Source organism: Pogona vitticeps, chromosome 5 (assembly GCF_051106095.1).
Source record: "Pogona vitticeps strain Pit_001003342236 chromosome 5, PviZW2.1, whole genome shotgun sequence".
Lineage (NCBI taxonomy): Eukaryota > Metazoa > Chordata > Lepidosauria > Squamata > Agamidae > Pogona > Pogona vitticeps.
This window is the reverse complement of record NC_135787.1, coordinates 166473165-166497395: the sequence shown is the minus strand read 5'-3', so window position 1 is coordinate 166497395 and position 24231 is coordinate 166473165. Positions and strand designations below refer to the sequence as shown.

Here is a 24231-nt window from a genome sequence, read left to right as displayed (position 1 = left end):
GAAACAGGTTGCACCAGATAATTCCACAAGTATTCATTAAGGCTTTCACGGCCGGGATCCGATGGTTGTTGTGGGTTTTTCGGGCTCTTTGGCCATGTTCTGGATTTTGTTCTTCCTAACGCTTCTCCAGTCTCTGTGGCCGGCATCTTCAGAGGACAGCACAGAGTGCTGGCCACAGAGACTGGCGAAACGTTAGGAAGAACAACCTTCAGAACACAGCCAAAGAGCCTGAAAAACCCACAACAACCAATTCCACAAGTGCTCTGTTTCCCCAGGCAATTAAATGTCTAGATAAATAGCTGCACACTGTTTGTGACTCAGTTACAGCCAAATTTACAACATTTATACCAAAGTAGTGTGAGGAATTAGACCCCTCAACACTGCCACTGCCACTACCTCTACAACTGCACATGTTGCAGGAAATACTCTGTTAGTAGCCCCCGTATGCCAGGCAGTACTTCTGATTGTAACCAATGGTATTCAACAGGAGAACTGTATTCTTCCAGAGATAGAATGTGATGCCCTGAGTGCAAGGAAAATGCAATATCCTGGGGGAGGGGGGAGCAGAGATTTGAGGGAAAACATCTGGATCCCAGGAGATGAACTAGTAACACCCTTACATTTATTATACCCCCAAAAAAATACCCAGAATAATGCAGATAGATGTGCTTTACAGTTTTGCCTATCAGTGTCATAATTGTGTGTGCTGTCAAATCAATTCTGACTTATGGCAACCCTCTTAAGGGTTTTCTACATAGTACTCAGAGGTGATCTACCATTCCCTTCTTTTGGAGATATCCTGGGATTGTGCAGCTTATAGTCAAAGCCACCCACACTGGCTCTTGTTGGATGTTCAGTTGGGGAATTGAACCCACAACCTTTGGCTCCCCGTCCAGATACCTAACTCACTGAGCTGTCCAGCCCTATCAGCACTGCCTTCCCACAAATGCTGACATGCCCTTATTCTGTTGGCAATTTGGGGGTGGCAAACCATTCATGGCCAGCGTTGATTGATAACCCAATGGAACTTCAGCCTTGGGTTTACTGAGGGATTTTTTTTTGGAATTAACCCCCAGTAACAGACCCATCAATAGTGCAATGTGTAAGAGAATGTGTTGGAATTGTGCAGGTCAGCATGCCATCCCTTCCCAAAGGGTCATTCATGACTTTATTTATAAGCAGAAATGCATTTATTCAAAATTGCCTATTACTGAGGCTGAAATAAAACAGACATGTAAGAGAGAGAAATTATATCTTTTTCCTAGCCAGTAATGATTCTGGAATAAATTTAAAACTATCTTGGCAATAACACTGTCTAAATAGAATCTACCGCTCTGAAAGATTTCAGCAGGTTTCCTATGTGCATTTTTAAGATTGAGGCATACATTGCTAACTTGCTGTAAGAGGAGACCTAATCTAAAATAACCTGTGGTCCATTTCCTTCATCTGAGTGCCATCGTTGCTCCTTCCAGACTGCAGACGATTTTTCATCCCAATGTGAGGAACCACCAACCATTGTGCTTCTCCTTCTCTCTGATTGTTTGGAGGACCCATAAGACGTCCCCCTTCCCCCATTCCAAATGAGCTCCTAGTCATTCAATTCAGTAGTGCATTTCATCTCTGCCCCCAAGGCTGTACAACTCAAGACTATAATCCACAAACCAATTATTCCATAACGATTCTTGGAAACTTTAGTGGAGCAAAGAGTGACAGGTTGCAACCATCAACATATGAAATGGAAGGCAGTAGGCACAGGACAGATCCAGGCGAACGCATGCCAGTGGCGAACAGGACAGTGAACCTGAAGATAAGGCAGCGCTGTAACCTGACCCGTCCTCTCCCCCCTCCATCTCCCTGTCCCACCTTGATGAAAAACCCGGTCTCCTTTATAATTTTTTAAAGAGAAAAATTTTTTTTGAGAGATGCGGGGGCAGAACAGTGCCCTAGGATGCCTCAGTTTTACAGGCTGCCAAAGCAAACTTTTGCATGCTGTAGAAACCGGGAAATAATGCTAAAAAAAATAAGAAGCAGATTTGCCCATTACTTACATGTTGAAAGTGTGGTTATTTGCCTTCACTTCTCATGATGATAGTTCATATTCTGATTTCTTCTTCTTAAAAAAAAGAGACAGAGACAGCAATGAATTCCTGGGTGAGACGAATATGGAATCTTTTATATGAAAAGCAGCTCTCCCCCTTTGAGATACCTGGCTCTCTTTCCCTCACTTCTTCTGTTGCTGCTGCTGCTGCTGCTGTTACTGCTGCTCCAGAGGTGGTGTCTCTCCTTATGGCCCTGGGCTCCCACATCTGCCTACCTGCTGCTGACATTCTCTCACCTGGTCTCCAGCGCTACTGCAGGTAAGAATGCTGCTTTCCAGCATTTGTTGAGTGGAGCCCAGCCGGACTCTCCTCCCTGCCTCCCTCCCCAGCAATCCTCCTGCTGCTGAATGAAGTGAGGGGGCTTCTGTCTCACAAGGGTTAGGAAGATCAAACTGTCTACCAATTACTCCTGGGAAGATTGCCACCAGCCAATAAGGAGAGGTGCCCCGAGGGGAACAAGTGAGAGGAGGTATTGGGAATGAGAGAGACAGCACAGAGAGAAATGGAGAGAGACAGAGGGAGAATGAATGAATGAATGAATGAATGATTAAGTGGAGGGGGGAGAGAGAGAGAGAATGGGGGAAAGACTGAGAAGGAGTGACATAGTGATTCTGATGGAGGGAATGAGCAAGAGAGAGAGAGAGAGACGGGAAGGAGAAACTGAGAGGAATAAGAGGGAGAAAGGGGGGAATGAGGGGGTGCAGGAGCGCAGTGGTGACAGATGGTGACATTGAGGAGAATACAAGCAGGAAAGGGAGAATGGAAGAGGTAAGTGGAGGGGAGAAATGGGGGATAAACCAGCTCTGCGATGCTCCTGGAGCAGAGCGGAAGGGGAGGCATGCTGGTCTCGAGCTGAATATTTGCAGCCAAAGCCGGATTTATTTCACAGCTCCCATGTATGTGCATCTGCATCCACGGCTGCTTTGAAGTTTTTCAGACTTTGCAGTCAGAGCTGGTAGAGCTGCTTGTCAACTTTGCCTTTTTATTCTTCCCATAAACGATACCTCCATGCTCATTAGTTCATAAATGTGGTTTGGGCTTTATTAATTTGGTGTTACGTAACTTGTTTATGTATGTCTATGCATGAGGCCATTTTTTATTTTTTTTGTGCAACTGACTCTTAGTGTGAATGTTCTGCATTTTTTTTCGGCACCTTTATAACTGGAGTCACCAGCATTGTCCTCATATAGGTTGCTTTTTTTAATGGCTGGAAGGAATGTACATTAGAATTGTTAAAAATGCCTTCATCCATTTTCTATTGTCTAAGGATGGCATTATGTTGCCTTTACTGGGATCACAAGATGTTTCATCTTATTCAGCCTTCTTTGTACAGCAAAGCCCAAAGATGTCTAAGGAAACTCATGACGAGAGAAAGGTAATTGTAGTCAGAAATATTTTCCCCCTTTCTCTCATCATCTGTTCCTAAGCATGGAGCGAAGACATTTCACTAACATGACTAGCAATCATTGTTAGATTCGGAGGTTGTGTTCCCAAAGAATTACTTTTCTCAGCTTTTCTTAGCATTTATGAATTTATGAATTTATCTACTCATCTTTCAACAACATCATTTTGTGGACATAATCTCATAATGTGACAATGAATTCCACAGGTTTCCAAATCCCATGCCACAGGTAGCCCATTCTGAATTAGAAGCCGTTGTATATGGACGGAATTGTTGGGAGGGGGACACTTCTCAAAAGATCAGCTTGTGCTCTCAGCCATGTGAGCAGGGACATGTAATTTCTCCACCAAATCCAAATCTTGGAACTATGATTGAGGCCCACCTGGTAGTATGTTTTGGTGATGTACCCATATTGCCAATAGTTGCATGATTGCCCTAAGTATAACAAGAAAATGCATGTGCATAGGTTAGATTTTCAACGTGCTTTAAGCAGGATATAGGCTAGAAATAACACACGCTTTTAGAGTCTCTTGTGAACGATATTCCAAGATTTGCTTCTCAGGTCGGGTTTTGAATACAGACCCATATATTTGAAAATATATGGTCAGTTCACTGTGACAGCTGTAAACATGAATGTCCACATTTTGGGGAAAAACATGTTGCATTGTTTTCTACCTAGAAACTAGGTACAAAACAGTGGATGCTCATATCTTGACTTATTATTATTTTGCCTGTTTGTTCCTGTGCACATTGCTTCTTCAGTCTCCCTCTCTAATGTAGATTAAAGCCACGAAAAAGCCTGTAGTTTATTATGGCTTCCTGTTGTTTCCAAGCCAAGAAGAGACATTCACTAATTTTGGAACAGGCAAGGATCTTTAAGCACAGTTTGAAGCTGGTACATGTTTCAAAGCAGATGAGCCCAACTTTGTTCCTGGTCTCAATGAAACAGGTAGTTGTTATGAAGCTATTATACAGTGATGGAAGTTTGATGGCGCTATTCTGCAGCACCCTTGGATCTGCAATTTGGAGAGGATACTCAGACTGGTCCAGTGTTCCCATCCAGAGTGCCACAGCAGAACTCTCTAGGAGAGAAATCTAAGTATCTCACCACATTACAAATGTCAGGATTACAAATTTCAGTGGTATCAGACTGCTGTATCTGGGTCATGCAGATGCAGTCGAGGTTTAGTTGGAAACTTCTGGGTTCTGTACTTGCATCCTGTGAAAAGAAGAGAGGAGGATCTGCTTTTCATCATCCGTGTAGCCATTGCCTGAATAATTTCTAGTTTAAGTTTAGCATTTCCAGCCCAAGGCAAAATTGCTAAACTCCTTTTCCCCCATTGGCTTCTTTTGCTGCTCCACCATTAGCCTCCTGCTCTCCGCCAACATGTACACATTGTAGACTGACAGTCTGCTTCTCTGCTTTATATGTGCCTGTGTGGAGACAGATCATCCGCAATGATGGATGCAGTTGCACCAGGCTCTTTGTGGTGCAGGACATGGTGCACTCTTCGCACCATAGAGACCTACCAGCCTTTTGAAAGTTTCTTTTCCTTCTAGAAGGGGAAGGAAATTTAACATATAGGGTTTTTTACACTACCACCATCAAGTCCTGCAGGCATGTACCATTGTTGTTGGTCAGTTTTGTCAGGGGCTGTGGTGGTTTCTGCAAGGAGAACAAGCCTATCCATTCTAAAGGAAGTCAAGCCTGAGTGCTCACTGGAAGGACAGATCCTGAAGCTGAGCCTCAAATACTTTGGCCATCTCATCAGAAGAGAAGATTCCTTGGAAAAGACCTTGAAGTTAGGAAAGTGGGAAGGCAAGAGGAGAAGGGGACGACAGAGGATGAGATGGTTGGACAGTGTCATCGAATCTACCAGAATGAATTTGACACAACTCCGGGAGGCAGTGGAAGACAGGAGGGCCTGGCGTGCTCTGGTCCATGGGGTCACGAAGAGTCGGAAACGACTAAATGACTAAACGACGACGATGTGGTGGTTTCAGTGGTGCTGTTTCTACAACAATGGCCAATGGGGAAAATGGAGGCTGTAAGCAGCAAATAGGCCATGTGTTGACCACCCGTGCTCTGATATCTTCAACAACCTTGTACTGCTTGAGTGTCAAACATGGATGGCATGGAATCATTCATGATAGGTGAGAAGCAAAGTCTGAAATCCCTGACTTTAGGGAAGTTGCAGGAAGTTTAGGGTATGTTTTCTGGCTGTAAATCACCATCGATTTTAGTGGTGCATCCAGGTTTCAAGGACAGTGTGCACAACTAAGTAGCACTAAACTCCTGTATTGTCTCCCAGGAACCCCCTGTCACCACTGGGTCATTCTCACTCTATACAGCAGTCTTCTTCTATACAGTATTTCCAAATGTTTCAGATCATAACACCCCCTCTCGGTCCCAGCCAACATGGCCAGTGGACCATGAATGAAGGGATTTGCGCTCTCCAAAATCCCCTTCTACCAGTGGCCATGCTAATAGGGAGGTTCTCAAAGTTGCAGTCACTAAGCAAGTTTCCCAAGTGTTATGCTTTGTTCTCTGGTTAACGCCCAGGTTTCAGCTTCATATCCTTGTATCAAGATACTAGAGTTTGGTATGGGAGTTGTTGTCCAAAACAGTAGCTTCTCCAAGCTGGGGAAACCTACTAGATGTCTTGCTCACCATTAGAGGGAAAATATCTTCCAAATACAGTCTTTTAGCTTTAGTAATGATGGATCTTTCATTTGCTTTGCCAGGAACCAGAAGAGGTTTTACTGAGGAAAGGAGACCTGTGGGTGAGATCTACTGTATGTGCCTGGAGATGGCACAGGAAGCTCCAGGAGGCAGAGGGGACTGACAAAACCTGACAGTAGAAACAAAAGTATATAGCCTAAAAAAATATAAGGATTTGGGATGGAAATCCTTGCTTGCCTCCTTCTTATGCTCATAATTATTCTCCTGGAACTACGAGAGGATGAGGTATTTTGCTGTGCTCTTCACGAGAGAAGAAAATGAGATCAAGGACCCTGGTTTGCCATAGAAGTAAGCAAAAATGGTGCACATTATTCAAATCATGCAGAATGATCATGGCTATTGCTACATTGTATGGGATAGGGACTAGGCAACAGTGCTTTTTGGACGTGAGTGTCTTCCCCCTGTCCCAAGGGGTCCCAAGGGCTTCCCTTGGCCAAAAGGGATCCCTAGGGAACCTCAGCATTGGGGAAGCAGATGGGAGAGGAAAGTTTCAATGATCTGCTCAGAGATGTACAAACAGATTCTGGCCAGTAAGAACAAAGAATTTAGTGAGTATTCTTTACATCTTTGATAAAGATGAGTACATGTTACACATGTCACATGGGGACAAGCCCTGTGGCACAGTGGTTAAACTGCAGTACTTCAGTCAAGCCTCTGCTCTTGACCTGAGTTCAGGTAACCGGCTCAAGGTTGATAAAATAAGGTTGGTAAAATGAGTACCTAGCTTGCTGGGGGACAAAGTGTTGCTTGCCTAATTGTGTTGTAAACCAAGCAGAGAGTCATCTAACACTGTTAGTTGAACACTGTTAGTTGAAACAACAACAAACAATAAGTCATTGGTTGGTCTCTGATGGGCTATCTGCACTCCTCTGGAATTCTTTTGCTAAGAAATTGGAGAAACTGGGGGTTCTGGGAGCAGCAGTCCAAAGGGGGGGGGGGAAAGCAACTTTCTAATCTCTGCTCTTTTTATGAACACAAGGATAGCTCCCAGTAGAAGATCTCTGCTGGGAAAATCAATCCCCTCCGCCACCACCAACATTTAATTTGAGGATTGCAGATAAGCTGAGAGAGAAGAGGAGAGCCTGAGTAATGACATCACTGACCTGGATGATCAAAACATTCAGGTGTTTTGACTCCATAAGCTCTGGTTTCACTACATGACCACAAGTTGTCTAGTGTCATGGTGAAGAGCAGGAAGTTCTGGGTGTGCTTAAAGTCTTATTTCTTGGACTGATCGCTTCTTTACTCATATATGTAGCAGTAGCAAGGCACAGGAGGATCAGTCATAACATCCTAGAACAGTAGAGCTGGAAGGACCCCAAGAGGTCACTGACTGCAGCATCCGGCCAAAGCAGAAAATCCACAGTTAGAGCATCCTCAACAGATAGTCATCCAACTATTGTTCCTTCTCCAAGGAAAGAGGGTCCACCACTTTCCAAAGTAGTCCATTCCATTTTTTAAAGCTGCTTTTATTGACAGGAAGCTATTTTGATGTTAATCTTCTTTCATAAAATTTGAATCCACTGGTGCATGGCAGGTCATCAGATATTTGAAGACCTCTATCATGTCACCTCTCGGTCTTGTCTTCTTCAGCTTAAACAAAACTCCTTCTTGGGGTTGTGTTTCCAGATACCTTACCATCCTGGTTGCCTTTTCCTCAACATATTCCAGCTTGTTGCTGTCTTCCTTGAAGCTGGATGCACAGAACTGGGCACAATATTCCAGGTGGGATTTGACCAGGCAAGTATAAAGTGGTGCTGTCACTTCCCTTGATCTGGACACAATTGTTCTGGTCATGCCACCTAATATTCCAGTCAGATCTTTTGTTGCCATTGTCACAATGTTAACTCATGTTTAGCACATGGCTACTCAGATGTCTAGATCATTTCCCCATCTGCTACTGCCAAGCCAGGTATCGCCCACCTTATATTTGTTCATCTAATTTTCCCTATCTAAACATTGAATTTCACATTATTCTCTGTTGCATTTCATTCCATTTGTTGACGTATTGTGCACAGTTGTGTCTAAAGCAAGTTGAAGTAATATATCTCATCCCTGAAGGAGGAGGCAGAGCTTAGAAAAGTAACTTTTTGCATTATGTTTCCTGCAAGCCCCCACCATCACCACCACCAGTATGCCTGGGGGGGACTTGTTAATATAAAATAGTAAGATTTTCTGACTTCTAAGAGCAGGGAGGCTGTAACACCATCATGTTCAGGGTTATCTATTGACACCACTTTAAAAAGACACCACAGGAAAACATGCTCAACATGTTTTTGCTGTGGTTTTAATGCCTGTGGCATTTACACAGGGTTTGACTGCACCCGCCTTCTCTTGCCTCTGTATCTCTGTTTTTCCCTCCACCCTCTACATTTCTCCTTCACCTTTTGCTCCCTTACCTGCCCCTTTCAACTCTTAAGAGCGATTGCTTAGTGCCATTACAACACACATTCTCTTGTCACTCAGCAACTGAGAGCCTCTTAAGCTGCCACTTCTCACCCTCATAAGTGGCATTTGGGGTCTGAGTTCAGATAACTGGCTGCGGATGCAATTCCACATGAATGGGCAAGCTTTTTAAACTTCTTTCTGCCTGTCTGGTCCCTGCTGCGCTAGAATTTAAATACTTTTCGGCAACACTTTACCAGCAGGACAAAACTAACCCTGTCTCCTCAGTAGGTTGGAGGTGATGTTATTCTCTCCATTTGAAGATAGAAAAGCACGGTCAAGGACAGCGTGGAGACAGCTTTCCATTTTCCTCCCCTCCATCATTCCCCAGGAAGCGTCACATGCTTTAGCCCCAAATGTGCAACTTGTGAATTACAGTAAATTCTTCAGATATAAGCTAAATGGACATTCTGCTCATTTGTGCTTAGCAGATTCAGTTGGCAGGCCTGTTTCCAGAACAGAGCAGACCATGGTGCCCTTACCTGCCTCCAGAGGGGTGTTAAAGATGAAGAAGAGATGGTCAGAAGAAAGAGGTGGCAACTCTACTCGAATGCACACAGGGTTGAGACTTCAAACCCAAATGCTGAAAAGCTAAGCATTCAAAACCTTAGGCCTGGGTGGATGAAACTGTCAGCTTTGGCTTCTTCCAAAGGTTAATGTTTAAAATCTCATGTTCTTTCCATTCCAAATATGAACCAAAAATTGCACTGGTCAATTAAAAAACAAAGAAAAAAAAACAAGCAGAAATTAAGGCCTCTCATCCCTAGTAGAAGAACAAAGTTCAGCAGCTCCACGTTGGTTGCATTCAGAGATTCCTCTGGGCATAGTCAATTACTTTAGTATACAATAACAATACAATGGGGTCTTGACTTGAGAACTTAATCCGTATTGGAAGGCGGTTCTCAAGTCAAAAAGTTCTCAGGTCAAATCTGCATTTCCCATAGGAATGCATTGAAAACCATTTGATCCGTATCTGCTCTTTTCTGACCATAGAAACTAATGGGAAGCTGCTATTCCGCCTTCGACCACTAGAGGGGGATATTTTGTTTCTTTTTTTTCTTAGGTCAAGAAAGGTTCAGGGAAGGCAGGGAAAATACAGTCCAGGCAGTACAGTACCAGGCAGACTGAAGACTGTCTCCCAATCCACTCTCTAAACGCTGGGAGGAGTGAGGAAGCAGACAGGCACCCTTTTCACTGGCCAACAGTTAACTGAAAGTTCAAATTTTGCACTTTCCCTGCCTCCCACGTGGTTTTTTTTCAGTTCTTAACTCAAATCTAAGTATGTAAGTCAAGTCAATATTTTCCTATGAGAGCGGTTCTTAAGTCAAAATGTTCTTAACTCGAGCCGTTCTTAAGTCAAGACCCCACTGTACTCTTCATGGGTTAACACACTCTCTATGTCTCAAGCTGGAAAGGAGTTCTAAGGAGAGGCTACTGGAGATTTCATATAGTGTGTTTGTGATTTTTGGTTTGCTTTACAGCGTACTTTTGGAAGAGAGGCAGAGGCAGGGAGCATGAGGCTAGTAGAAAGTGCTTGGAAAAGTTTCTTTTATGGACTACCAGCTGGGGTCATAAAATTGTAGTCCACAAATGTACATTATCCAAACTCTGACTATTGATCCATCTAGCTGAGAGATGGAGAAAGTTACTTTTCTGGACTTCAACTCTCAGGATACCCCGGCCAATATGGACATGCTAGAGGAAGTATGCTGAAAGGTGTATTCTGAAATGATTGCTTTCCTATCTCTGAGCTAACTCAGAATTATCTGCGGGTTAGCAATCCGCTGTTGATGAACTTCACACAACTTCCAGTCACTCCCCACATAGATCTCGGGGCCTCATTTGGGAAGCCCCACCCACTTCCCCCCACAGCCATTGTCTGGCCAAACAAGGAAAAGTCTTATTATTAATATAATGAATAAAAGAAAACCACAAGGTTTTAACTTTTAAGCAAGGTTTTAACTTTTCCCTCCCCAGTGATCCCACCCTATGATCTCCATAGGCAGGGTTCAAACCTCCTCATTCTTGCACACTATCTGTTTATGCATGAATGTGCAGAAACATATATGAGCATGTGAGCAGCTTCAACTGCCATCCAGATGCCACCAGAACCTGTGGTCCTCAAAGTTCAAGAGGTTGGTCAGTCCTGGTCTCCCTGAGTGAAGCAAGGTTCTCTGGGATTCCAAGTAGAGATCTTGTCTAGGTCTTCCTGGAGCTGCCGCAGACTGAGATGAATAACTTTTACATGCAGCAGATGTGATCCACCACAAGGTCAATTTTCTACACAGCAACAACAATGTTGTCTTAGTGATTTCCTGGATGCATCAATTTTTGGCAAAGCAGACTGGACATGGACATCCAGCTAGCAATGCTAAGGAACTGGCTGAAAACCATTTGCTGTTGTTAATTCACAGAATGCTTTGTAGGGATGTTTCTGTGCCCAGTATTGTCAACAGTGTTGATTGATACCAACAGACCTGTTTTAGCAGGATCTCTCCCTTGAACCACCCCCCCTCCATCTCTACCAGGAGCAGATGAAGCCTGAACTATCTCTGAAGGCAAAAGTGATGAAACTGAGGCTGTCCTATTTTTGGCACATCATGAGAAGGCAATATTCCCTGGAAAAGACCATAATGCTGGGAAAAGTTGAAGGCAGCAGGAAAAGAGGAGGACCAAATACAAGATGGATTGACTCCCTAAAGCTGGTTAATACGTACTCTACCACTAGGGAGAGATTTTTTTTTAACCTAAGATGACCTAAGGTTAAAAAAAGAGCAAGAAAGGTTTTTTTTCCTGTTCTTATCTTGGATTTCTGTTCTCAAGTAGAAGCAAAATTTAGCAAATGGAGCTGTTCTTAAGTTGGATTGTTCTTAAGTAGAGACGTTCTTATGAGAGTTGAGCAGTACTGTTGAGGACAGGATACTCACTCGTTTTGGATTTCACTCATTCATAGAGCCACCATAAATTGGAGGTGACTTGATCATACGTAACAACAGGAGGAGTTCTTTTGTAAAAATGGATATTATTCTACACCCAAAAACAAGCCATTACAAATGCAGTGGGGTCTCTACTTAAGAACGTCTCTACTTAAGAACAATCCAACTTAAGAACAGCTCCATTTGCTAAATTTTGCTTCTACTTGAGAACAGAAATCCAAGATAAGAACAGGAAAAAAAACCTTTCCTGCTCTTTTTTTAACCTTAGGTCATCTTAGGTTAAAAAAAAAATCTCTCCCTAGTGGTAGAGTACGTATTAACCAGCTTTGCATTAGTTCCTATGGGAACTAATGCTTCAATGTACGAACGCATCTCTACATAACAAAAAAACAGCCAGAACGGATTAATTGGTTTTCAGTCCATTCCTATGGGAAATTTTGCTTCAACTTCAGAACGTTTCAACTTAAGAACACCATTCCAAAACGGATTAAGTTCTTAAGTAGAGGTTCCACTGTCGTTTCTATGGACGGAAAAGAGCAGATACGGATTAAATGGTTTTCAATGCATTCCTATGGGAAATGCAGATTCAACATAAGAACTTTTCAACTTGAGAACCACCTTCCAATACGGATTAAGTTCTTAAGTAGAGACCCCACTGTTAACAAAGAGTTTCCAAAGTTTGAAAAGGTTACTTTTGAGGCATGCTGGATGGGGGAGTCTGGGACTTGTAGCCCCAAAGCATAACTTTTTGAGGCTCTGTTTGCAGTAGAACAGGCACTGATTGCAAAAATACGTTGTTACTGGGAAAAACCCCTTCTCCCTGCAGCAACAAGGAAGACTGAAGTTCATCTCAGAGGGAGCAGGGGAGCCTGAATTATGAATGTTGGTGGGGGCGGTTATATCATTGTCCCTGCTAACCAAAAACTGCTGGTTCTTTGATCCTAAGAGTCCTAGCTGTGCTACGCTACTGCACGTATATCCCCTGGCCCCTAGCAGTATCTGGAGCTAGAGAAGCATCTGCATTGAGTCAGTAATAAAGGTGCCAGTGACTGCCAATTCTTCTGCACCATAGGGACAGCTCTCATCAGTTTTATTTTAGCAACCTGTAGGCTATTCATCTTGATGGATGACTCATTGTGTCTCCTTCTTGCTCTTTCCACCATTCTGTTTCTATCTCCTGCTCCCTGTTTGTGAATTAGTCTTGTGTACAAGATTGGAATGTAAGCCGAAGGGTGTGCTGTTCCAAACGGTGCATCCTGGAAGATACATGGAAACAGCAGCAGCCGCAGTGGTGGTAGCGAAGACAAGGGATTCTTCTTGAATACAGAGCATCTCCGGTCCTTTAGCAACATTGTGCGGGCACGCTAACTGCCAGCCAAGCTGTAAATCTGAATGATGAGGGGCTTGTGCAACATCAGTTGTGCCCTTTGCCACTGTTCCCTAGATAGGAGAGATCAGGTGCTGTGGTGATGCAAAGCACCCTGGCATATAACCAAGTACTGTAAGTCACTGGGCAGGTTGAGTGACAGGCCAGCCCCCCCTCTGCATGGGAGTAAGGCATTGTTCCTAACCTGAGCGAGAGAACAGCTAATAAAGAACCCTTGGCACTGCTGTTGAGCTGTGGTTTAGTTTCGAGTGCTGGGGCAGGAAAGTAGGCTTCTTATACGATAGACTCTGAAAGTTACATTTATTGGCTGTAATGGAGTTGTAAAATGCAAGGTGCAGGTGTTCATTATGATTTTTTTCCCCACCAACAGCCCCAGGGACAGCCCTTAGGAGGGTGCAGAATGCAGGCAGTTGGGTTGATCCATAGCAACAAATAATTTTTTAAAAAGTGAAGATAATAGGTCTTCGTTGCTCATTCAAGAGTATCCTACCCTTAATTATTTTGCTCTAAAACTGGATAGTTTGCAACAGTACACCATTCCTGGGAAAATCCATTTGTCCCCCCAAGTAATGTGAAGACTGCAGCTAAGATTAAAGTGGATGGGGTGGCAGAAGCTGCTACAGTTCCTGTGACTCAGAAAGTTCTGGGACGTCACTGGTGCAAGCCCTTGCTTCACTACATCACAGCTCATCAGTATCCTAAACAGTAATAGCTCATGAATGGCGGGGGGGGGGGGTCATCTCTAATTTTCAGGGTTTCAGCCCTCACTCCTTCTAAGAGAATTTCATGAGATCAAAGATAGGAAGAGGTAATCAAGATCTACTGCCTGGTGGATGAATTATTTGCAAGGTTTATTCCTCTGGGCCAAGATATGCTCTGTTGTTGAAGGGACAGTGCCATGAAGTCCCACCAGTGTAATAACACAGAATAGTGCCACTTGCACAAGCATAGGCGCTCCACAAGCGCCAAGCTCCATAAGGAAAATCTACTGTCTCCTTGTGCAATTGTACTGTTTGCACAAGCAGTAGACCCCATGGTGCTGTTCTGTTGGGACTTCACTTTCAGTGAAAGCTCAATAGGATATTGGCCATAGTGTGTAGCTTAACAATCTCTCTATTTTGTATTCTAGAAGGGGTGTGGGAACTCGGTCAGGATCTTTGTGTATGTGGATGCCAGGTTTTAATCTTCTTCTAAGCCATGGTTTTAAACATGAGTTTGCTCTCCCATACACTGCGCATCCATGCTAAAAATGAGGGGAGAAATGGTTTTGCACCATTGGAAATCACCTTCCTCTAATTCGCTTAAACCCTGCATACGAGAGACCAATTTGCATAGATCAGTGGTTCCCAACCTTGGTTCCCAAGAACTTCTTGGACTACAAATCCCAGAAATCCTGGTCAGCACAGCTAGTTGTGAAGGATTATGGGAGTTGTAGTTCAAGTACATCTGGAGACCCAAGGTTGGGAACCACTGGAGCAGATAAACCACCTAGGAGGAGGAGATGTTTAAACCTTCCCAACTAAACTAGCCTGGGGCCACATGTGCTCCTCATATGGTAACACAGAAAGGGGTTTACATGCTACACACTATGTATTTAGTGTTATAGGCAGATCAATGCTTATTCAAATACAGTGGTGCCTCGCATAGCGAGGTTAATCCATTCCGGATTAACCTTCGCTATGCTGAAGCATCGGTGAACGGATCAAAAAAACCCATTGGAACGTATTAAACATCGTTTAATGCGTTCCAAATGGGCCAAATACTCAGCGTTCAGCGAAGCTTCGTAATGGCCGGCAGCCATTTTCGCGCCCTCGCCTCGCTTAACGAGGGCGCGAAAACGCTGCGCGTGGCCATTTTGGCCATTTTGGCCGCCAAACAGCTGATCATCGGGCTTCGTTTTGCGAAGATCGGTAAGCGAAACGCTTACCGGTCTTCGCAAAGCGAATTTAGCCCTATTCAAAAAACGTTAAGCGATCGCATTAGCGATCCGAAAAAACGGATCGCTATGCGATTTCATCGTTATGCGGTGCGCTCGTTAAGCGAGGCACCACTGTAATTGGAAAATAGGAGCCACCAAAATTCTTGCTCTTTCACTAACCAGTTTAGGATCAAGTCAGGTGGGCAACTCTGGAGGCTCCAGGGCCCAACTTTGCACCCTTACAACCTACCGCAAGACCACCTGTCCCAACATGAGCAAACCCCATGAACAATCAAAATGTAATGTTGCAGAAAGTCCATTTCCAGTTTCATTTTTTTGTGGGTTGTGGGCTTTGCAGGAGTTGACAGCACCGTGCACCTTACTGTACTGCAAAAGGTTTCCCAGAGTTCTTCAACAGGAGAGAAAGGCTACACCCCCATCCCTATGGAGGGAGGACACAAAAATGGCCTTGGTAGGCCATGTGCAGCCCTGAAGATACATTGTTCCCATGGCAGTGTGTAATAGGTGTTCACATGCAGATGTGCAGGTTATCCCAATACACAGCTTGGAAAAGGTAGCTTTTTAGACTACAACTCCCAAATCTCCCAGCAAGGGGATTTTGAGAGGTTTAGTTTATGGTGTTTTCAGGGTGTGTCTGAGTATATGGTACCATAGATAATTGGCTCTTCCCCTGTGCCATTTTGTGTGTGTCTAGCTCTCTTCCCTGAGGTGCTGTTTTACATTTGGTTCTGACTGATGAAATTTGAGGTTCTAGATTCCAGAGTCTAGAGAGAAGAATGTTGATCCTAGACGCCTAAAACCTGTCCAGGACTCTTGGATCAAACAGTTATACAGACAGGGCAGACTTTTGCACTACCTCGTAAACAAATATTACGGGCCCACAACCCATAATATGGTATGTGACCCAGGTATCAGTCTGGAGTAAGCAGGAGTTGGGTGCCCTAGCTTTAAACCAACCTCACATAATAAAACCAATTGTTTCCTTCCTTCAATACCACTCGCTCCTGCAGAAGCATTCAGTGCCCTGAGATTTGGCTGCTGTACTTCTCATGAGTAAACCAGTTCTGTACACAACATTGATGGCCCACAACTACATCCAAAGTGGCTTCCAAATAACTCAGGCTTTCAGCTATAGACACACAGCCCTGGAACAGTAAGCCTACTCAGGTGTTCACAATCCATAGATTCTCACCACAAGTACAGGGAAGGGCTTCACCCTTCCTATTTGGTTTTCTTGCCCTCCTACTGTGGAGAGTAGTGGGATCAAAGTGGAGATCCTTCGCTTTCTGTGTCCATGCTCCACCAGTTTCCATGGCCCATGTAGAAAGCATCAATGAACAATAGAGCTCACCACCTTTAGACTGGTTTCCATCCATGTAAAGGACAGCAAGTAGCTGGCTGAATAATTCAGCAGTTTAGCTATCTGTTGAGAGTTCAGTTCCCCCCGTGCATCCCAGAAGAGTCAGCCTCTGTAGCCTTGGGCAAGCTGCACAATCCCAGGATGCCCCCAGAAGAAGGCAATGATCAATCATGGCTGTTGTGGGCTTTTCGGGCTCTTTGGCCATGTTCTGAAGGTTGTTCTTCCTATCATTTCGCCAGTCTCTGTGGCCGGCATCTTCAGAGGACAGCACTCTGTGCTCTGGTGTAGTTGGCTTGGGAGTGGAGTATTTATGGCTGTGAGATGGGCTTTTGTCTTTTTCTGTAGATGGGTGATTAGTGTGTCTTGTTGGGGGTGTATAGTTGTGATAAGAAGGAGAGATTATCTGTCACTGGTTGATGGGTGTCATTAACTGGTTTTGTGTGTGTAGTGATCACTGGTCCTTGTGGCTGGGTAGAGTTCATTGACCTTTTGCATGCTGTATTTTTGAGAGCTGGGAGCCAAGTTTTGTTGAGTTTCAAACTTTCCTCTTTTTTGTTGAAGTTCTGCTGGTGCTTGTGGATTTCAATGGCTTCCCTGTGCAGCCTGACGTAATGATTGCTGGTGTTGTCCAGTATTTCGGTATTTTGAAATAAAATTTCATGCCCAGTTTGTTTTAGGGCATGTTCAGCTACTGCAGATTTTTCTGGTTGTTTTAGTCTGCAGTGTCTCTCAATGATCAATCAGTTCTGAGTACCCTTAACCTAGAAAATCCTGAAAAGGGTCACCATAAGTCAGAACTGATTTCATGTCACACAATTATTATTATTATTATTATTATTATTATTATTATTATTATTATTATTATTATTATTATTATTATTATTATTATTATTATTATTATTATTATTATAGGAAAGAAACAAAACTGGAAATGGAGGGTGTCAGGTTAAAGTGCTCTCCTCAGATCCTGGTGAGTATTTTTGAATTGTTGAAGTCTCAGTATGTCTCATGTCTCTGCACCAGCTCATGGACTTGTAGGTTCCTCAAGTGCGCAGCTCTTTCCTGACTCCGCCTGTGTTTGGAGTGCATTCACACTTTGCTTGTCATGTCAACCACTGTGTCTGAAATTTGGCAATGTTACAAATGCAGAAGCAGGTGATACCTTTGACCCACCATTAAGAATATAAAAGAAATGCATGTTGATCTCAGTGTTTTTACTGACCTTGCTCATTTCTAATAACTGCTCTATCACTGCTGTGCCTGAAGCAGGACGCTACGAAGCTGTGAGACATAAAGAGCATATTTAGCTTGCATTTCCTGGGAACGTGCCACAAGATAATCCTTCAGACCCTTCCCATTTCCAACAAGCTTAACACAGGGATGCTTGTTTTGCACTACAGAGTTCTACAAGCTGCTTTACAGCCTGAAAACAAAGACCAGAATTTAAAGAAGCTACACTTTTTGACTACAACTCCCAGAACCCTCCTTCCCATGCTGGCTATATAATTCTGGGAGTTATAGTCCAGGAAAATAACATTCCTGAGCTCTCCCAAAGATATGTTCACTGGCAAGTATTATAAATACTGACCCTCATCCCGTCTGCTGATAATATTATCACATACACCACAATGTCAATGGGGAAACAGAAGGGGCCCTCTTGGGGAGGGTGTTTGCTGAGCGTTTTGCTCTTCCTCCTGCCTAGCCCCTTTCCCCCAGCTTGTAGGCACAGCGAAGCCATGGCAACACATTTTAGGAGAGGCATCTGACACATTTATCAGGGCAGAGAAAATCCAGGATCTCAGCAGGCCTGGTGGTCTGACTAAAGCTGGCTGTCACCAGCAAGAGGAGAAGATTTGCTGGAGGCAAGAAAGTGGTGTGGCAGGTGGTACTGTTAACAAGGTCTGCCCGCCCTGTGTGCCAGCCCCTGCTGCTAGTGAGAGTTATGAGACAGCGGCAAAGCCTGAAACCACACTGGGAGTGTTGGGACGGGTTGCATCAATTCGTTTGGTCACAGAAATAAGCTCAGTCTTGGCTTTGGCCCATCATTGCCCTGTTAAATTTTTGTGTGGCTTTTACAGCTCAATGAGACTTTCCTGCAAGTTTCTCCTGTCTAGAGTCAGGACTTCAGTGGGCTTCATTGAATGTCCACTGCTGGTAAGAAAGACAAGGTGCTACCAACATGATGTCCTGCTAGGTCAGTCTGTAAGTTTTTAAAAAAGTCTCCTGAAAGGATTGGAGAATGATGAAGAACCTGGGAAGGTGGTTAGCTAGGGGCACAGTGGAGGCAGGGCTCACACGGCCCAAGCCCTAGGATGTTAACAGGGATAATGATGTCATCTGCAGCCATGGAGGTCTACATGGAGTGGGCAAGAGGGCATTTGATCCCCCTGAATCATGTATTTATTTTAATGCACATGAACAATACAGTGTGTTGCAGTGCTGTGCATTATGCATGTAAGCTATGGTAGCATACTAATTTGTCCTCCAGTCCCACATCAGAAAATCCTGGCAGATTCTCACCATAGGGAGGAGGGAGAAGGGGTAAAGTCTTCCAGCAGAATTATAGTGCTGGGAGCTCTTCCAGTTAATAACTTGAAACATTTTAGAACAGCTTGGTCTTGAACGGGAAATGAAAAACCAATGCATTTTACAAAAGGCCTGCATCTGGTTTAGGTGAAAATTAGTATGGAACAATATAGATCAACACAGCTACTGGTGTTGTTTGGGCTCTTCTTCGTGACATAGCTCTGGGATACGGAATGATGCATACCTGCAATTTAAAGTGTGGTGCTTCATCACTGGGAAAGTGTGCAGATAATGGGGGACAGAAACACTGGCCAGTACTATGGAAAAGGAAGGAGACATGAATTGAGGCAGCAGCTAGGAGACACCTTGCTATAAAAGAGTGGTGGAAGTGGGAGGAAAAGACAGTACCTTTGGAGGACATTGAGCAGCTATTTACACATGACAGAGAAGAAATGAGCCCCTCTCCCAAGTCATGGGAAGAAAGGATATTAACTAGGGTGGTGCAAACACTGCTTCAACCTAAGGTGCCAAATTTAGAGGGTGCACCTGTTCCCCCAAACTTTGACAGCCTGATCTACCACCAGTGGAAAGTAGACCAAACTTCTAGGGGAGGAGAAGATGGTCTGTATACTGGGCTGAGGAGTGAAGGGAAAGTCTGCCCTGAGCTTGGTAGATAAAGCTCCTGGAAGCAACATCCAGTCAGAAGGCTGGTGTACCTGAAACTTGCAGGAAGAACTGGTATACTTGGAGTTCAGTAGACAGATCCTCTTGAATGAACACAGAAAGTCCATTTAAATGTATATGCTATGCTCTAACAATCTCTTCCCCTGCTCCCACCCATACACTTTTGAGTTTTTTCTGAAGCTCTGACAGCTCCTTCCCCTTAGAGGATACAGTTATGGTCTGTGAACTTTGTACTTAGAATCTCAGAATGCAGAGCTGGAAAAGACCTATGGATCATCAAGTATAGCCTCTATCAAGGAAACACAATGAGGAATCAAACTCCCAAGCCAGATGTCTAAACCACTGAGCTATCCAGAGGAGGGGAGATGCTGGTAAGAAGCTCCGTGCTCTAGCTACTTTTCATTTCTTGAATGACAAAGTTGATCTGGGACACATATTTTCTTGCCCGAGGTACCAGTTACGACTCAACAGAGAGGAAAGGACTTATAACCTCAGTGGCTTATGGCATGCCAGGGGTTGACGCTGTGCCCTTTGAGACTCAAGTGACCACAACCAAAATCACAAACCCCCATGACTTACCTCCTTTGGTCAAAACTCCAGCTAAATTCTCATGGATACCCCTAAGCTCCCAGGTTTGTAATCTGCTATCCAGATTCCTGTACAAAAGGAGCCTCAACATATGAAACCAGCCTTTGCCCAAACTGGTGCCCAGTGGATGTTTTAGACTTCAATTCCCAGAACTCTTGGCCATTGACCAGGCTGGCTGGAATCTGATTGGAGTTGTAATCCAAAACATCTAGAAAGCACCTAGATAAAGGAAAGGCCATACAGTGGGGTCTTGACTTAAGAACGGCTCGAGTTAAGAACATTTTGACTTAAGAACCGCTCTCATAGGAAAATATTGACTTGACTTACATACTTCGATTTGAGTTAAGAACTGAAAAAAACCCACGTGGGAGGCAGGGAAAGTGCAAAATGTGAACGTTCAGTTAACTGTTGGCCACTGAAAAGGGTGCCTGTCTGCTTCCTCACTCCTCCCAGCATTTAGAGAGTGGATTGGGAGACAGTCTTCAGACTGCCTGGTACTGTACTGCCTGGACTGTATTTTCCCTGCCTTCCCTGAACCTTTCTTGACCTAAGAAAAAAAAGAAACAAAATATCCCCCCTCTAGTGGTCGAAGGTGGAATAGCAGCTTCCCATTAGTTTCTATGGACGGAAAAGAGCAGATACGGATCAAATGGTTTTCAATGCATTCCTATGGGAAATGCAGATTTGACCTGAGAACCTTTTGACTTGAGAACTGCCTTCCAATACGAATTAAGTTCTCAAATCAAGACCCCACTGTATAAGGAAGAGCTCTGTTTACTTAGTTAAGTTAACATATGGGTGTGGTTACCAGTGGAAATAGATAATATTTTGGACTGCTTATCAAGTGGTCTGGTGCAATTTATTTCTCATGACATATGGAGAATTGCATTCCAGCCCAACCTTGATCCATGCCCAAGATGAACCTTTTTGGTCCAATTGTATAGCTAGTACTTTTTGAAGTCAAAAGTGATGGAAGGGTCACTTTAAGGGAAATTGCTCCCTGCAAAGTGGCCCTTTCAGCTGTGATGGGGCACATGCTTTTCTTGCTGTCTGATCACACCCTCTGTCACAACTGAAGCAGCCCACCACTGAAAATCCATCGATGGGTCAAATCTCTGTGGAAGCAGCACAAGACATAAATCAGAAAAGCAAAATTTATTGAATCTTGTTTGCTGTGTGCTAGTTGGTCAGAGGCAAGCAAGTGGTGCAGACAGATTTCAGCGAAAAAGGATGCTTATCAGTACAACTGGGACATTACTTTTCTAACATCAGCTGGAAAGCGAAAAAGGATGCTTATCAGTACAACTGGGACATTACTTTTCTAACATCAGCTGGAAATGGAACTTTAAATATAAAGATCCCACCCAGCCCTTTATATACCACTTGTAATATAAGATACAGCATTGCCCTTCCTTAAGAACAGTATAATTTTATAATGTTTTACTCAGAAGTGTCATCCACTCAAGAAAAGTCAACATAATCCTGAAATCCCCCAGTTTGCCATTTTGTAGCTTTGTATTGACTCTGACTGGGAATTATTATTTTACAGCATCTTTATATTGATCCAAAGTCAGTTTCTCTACCCACTGGGGGAAGGCACGAATAATGATGCTGTTTTTTATTTTCCTTTTGTCAATAGAGGAACAGTACTCAATTCGTTGTCCCATGGGGCTGCCAGGATTGAGGGAGGAGGCTATGCATCCCCCACAACCCTATCCTAAAGTGTTTCTTCTTCTTCTTCTTCTTCTTCTTCTTCTTCTTCTTCTTCTTCTTCTTCTTCTTCTTCTTCTCTCTCTCTCTCTCTCTCTCTCCTCCTTCTTTGCACTCCATTTCCCCTCTGCATTATTTCTTTTCTCTCTTTCTTCTTTCCCTTCTTTGCTGTCACTTGTTCCCCTTTCCCTCCCAACCTGATACCTTCCCCCCTTGCAGAAATTAGGAAAAAAACAAACCTATCATAGAAAGCTGTGGAGGACAGAAAGAGAGAGAGAGAGATTGAGAAACTGACAATAGGTCAATTTAGATCAGTCCTTCAAGAGACAAATCTGAGGATTGTGATGAAAAACATGGTAATTTAGATCAGCTGGATGCACGAATGACTCCCAGCTGGCAGAAAGGATGGAGAAGGCACAGAAGCTCAGGGACATGTGAAGAGTGCTTTCTTTGCCCCACCTGCCACTGCCACAGCTTTCCGAATTTTTTTTAAAACCACAAATTATGCTGGAAACACTGGATCACAACAAAGGAACACTGATGCTATATGGGTGCTCCATAAGTTGCGAGTGGCCAAAGGAGGGCAACTCCAGACTAAACAGCTAGTGTGGAAAAAGCAAGTCAAGAAAGCCGTGGAGTCACTCGGGGAAGTGCAGGAGAAGAATCCAATGGTGGCCAAAATCGCCTGCCTCCGTCCCGTCAGCAAAGCCCAGATAAAAGATCAGTCCGTGGAGTGTAGGGGGGAAAACATGGCATCTGCATACCAAAGAAAAATGGTGTCAGTCCATGCTGCTCACAATGAAATGTTTTCACTTCCCTCTTTGTTATTGAACAGTGAGAAGTTCCATACAGCTTTTACAACAAGAGTGGGTACTAGAGATCAGCATGAACCTCTTGTTTGGCGGTTTGGCACAGTTTATTTCTCAGCTGACCAGCTGATCCACAGTTCAGTGCCCTGCTTCTTCCAGTGACAGAGCCCAGAGGAGGCAGGGTGCTGCTGCTGAGTGGGTACCCGTTGGAGGGAGTGAGACACCAAACCACAGATCAGCTGTTTGGCCAGGAAATGAACCACGTTGAACTGCCAAACCAACAGTTCGTACCCATCTATAGGGGGCACTCTCAGCAAGGCTGCAGGGCTAAGTTCCATTTATAATGACACTGAGGGAAAAGGATATGGTCAAACAGGTACATTTGCAACAATTAATTAATTTGAAATGCAATGGTTACCTGCTGTTAAGGCACACAAGGGGTGTTACAATGGTGTTATAAACTTTAAAAAAATGGGCTTAATTTTTATTAAAAATTGCTTTTCTAAGTGTTTTTTTTAAAAAAAAAAACCCTTATGCCTTTAGCAGCCACAAGAGTTTGGCCTAATTTTAGACCTTCAGGTCTCTTCCTGCTTCTTCCAGTTTTTGTCCCACCTGCCTTGATGAAGTATAATTTTTTTAAAAAATATCTGTGGCTATAAGAAGGCCCCAGAGGATGAGAGGCACCCCCCAGAATTGCTCCCCATCCATCCAGAGGGTACAAAGGGACTTCTTGAGCAAAATGGCCCTGGAATGATATGTTATCTGTTAATGTCAAACACACACACCACACACCACACACACCACACACACACACACACACACACACACACACACACACACACACACACACACACACACACACACACACACACACACACACACACACACATGTGTTTCCCAAGATCGAATTTCCTTTAAGAGGAATTGAAAGCACCAGCCTCATAACTGTAAGATTATAGCCTGTGGAGGTTTCTTTCTCATTTATAAGGTTCAGTGAATGACTTGACCTGTGACTGAAACAGCAACACAGTAATAGCCTTAAAAGCAGCCTTTCTTCCTCATTTTGGGTGCCTGCAAAAAGACTTCCAGATGGTGCAATGGGCTGTCCATAAACGAAACCAGTATTGGCTTCCAGGAAGGACAGTGCTTATTTAGGGAAGCTTATTAAGAGAAGCTTGCAGATACTCAGAGTGCTGGTTCCTTGTGAACTTCTTTGGTGGCCATTTTGTCCAGCCTGAGGCCCATGAAAAAGCAGTGGCTTCTTTGCCCTCAGTCCTTGAGAGCTAGCAGCCCTGTGAACAACCTGCTTAGTAAGAGGTCAGCCTCTAGAGAGTAGAAGGAAATGGCAACCATCAGCTTGCCTGCTGCTGATTACTGTTTAGCTAGGAGAGTTATTGTATCTTCTTATGTTCAAAGCAGAACTTGGAAAAGTTACTTTATTAAGTACAGCTTCCACAATCCCCCACCAGCATGACAATGCTGACTGGGTAGTTCTGGAAATTATAATCCAAAAAATAAGTTTCCCAAGACAGGTTAGTTGTTAAAGCAATGGTAGGAATTTTTATATAAGGATAGTGTTCATTCCCGACCAAGGTTAAGGATT

The 24231-nt window shown here is 43.8% G+C and overlaps 1 protein-coding gene and 1 long non-coding RNA gene across 5 annotated transcripts in view; one reads left to right on the top strand and one right to left on the bottom strand.

The window, feature by feature from the left end:
- Positions 1 to 24231, bottom strand: part of RAC2 (Rac family small GTPase 2) — a 53445-nt gene that overhangs the window by 15537 nt on the left and 13677 nt on the right. For 2 of the 3 annotated variants that reach the window (XR_013536693.1, XM_020787727.3), the window contains exon 7: positions 21250 to 22575. The gene's annotated coding sequence lies outside the window, so the exon portion shown is untranslated. Of the gene's footprint in view, positions 1 to 2048; positions 2114 to 21249; positions 22576 to 24231 lie in introns of those variants that run through there. The other variant, XR_013536692.1, reaches the window with a different exon arrangement.
- Positions 2782 to 6410, top strand: LOC140707313 (uncharacterized). 2 transcript variants are annotated; one of them, XR_013536694.1, is made up of 2 exons: positions 2782 to 2867; positions 6247 to 6410. It is a non-coding gene; the product is annotated as an uncharacterized LOC140707313 (long non-coding RNA). The 2 variants fall into 2 exon arrangements; XR_012087259.2 differs by lacking the exon at positions 2782 to 2867 and adding an exon at positions 3367 to 3474.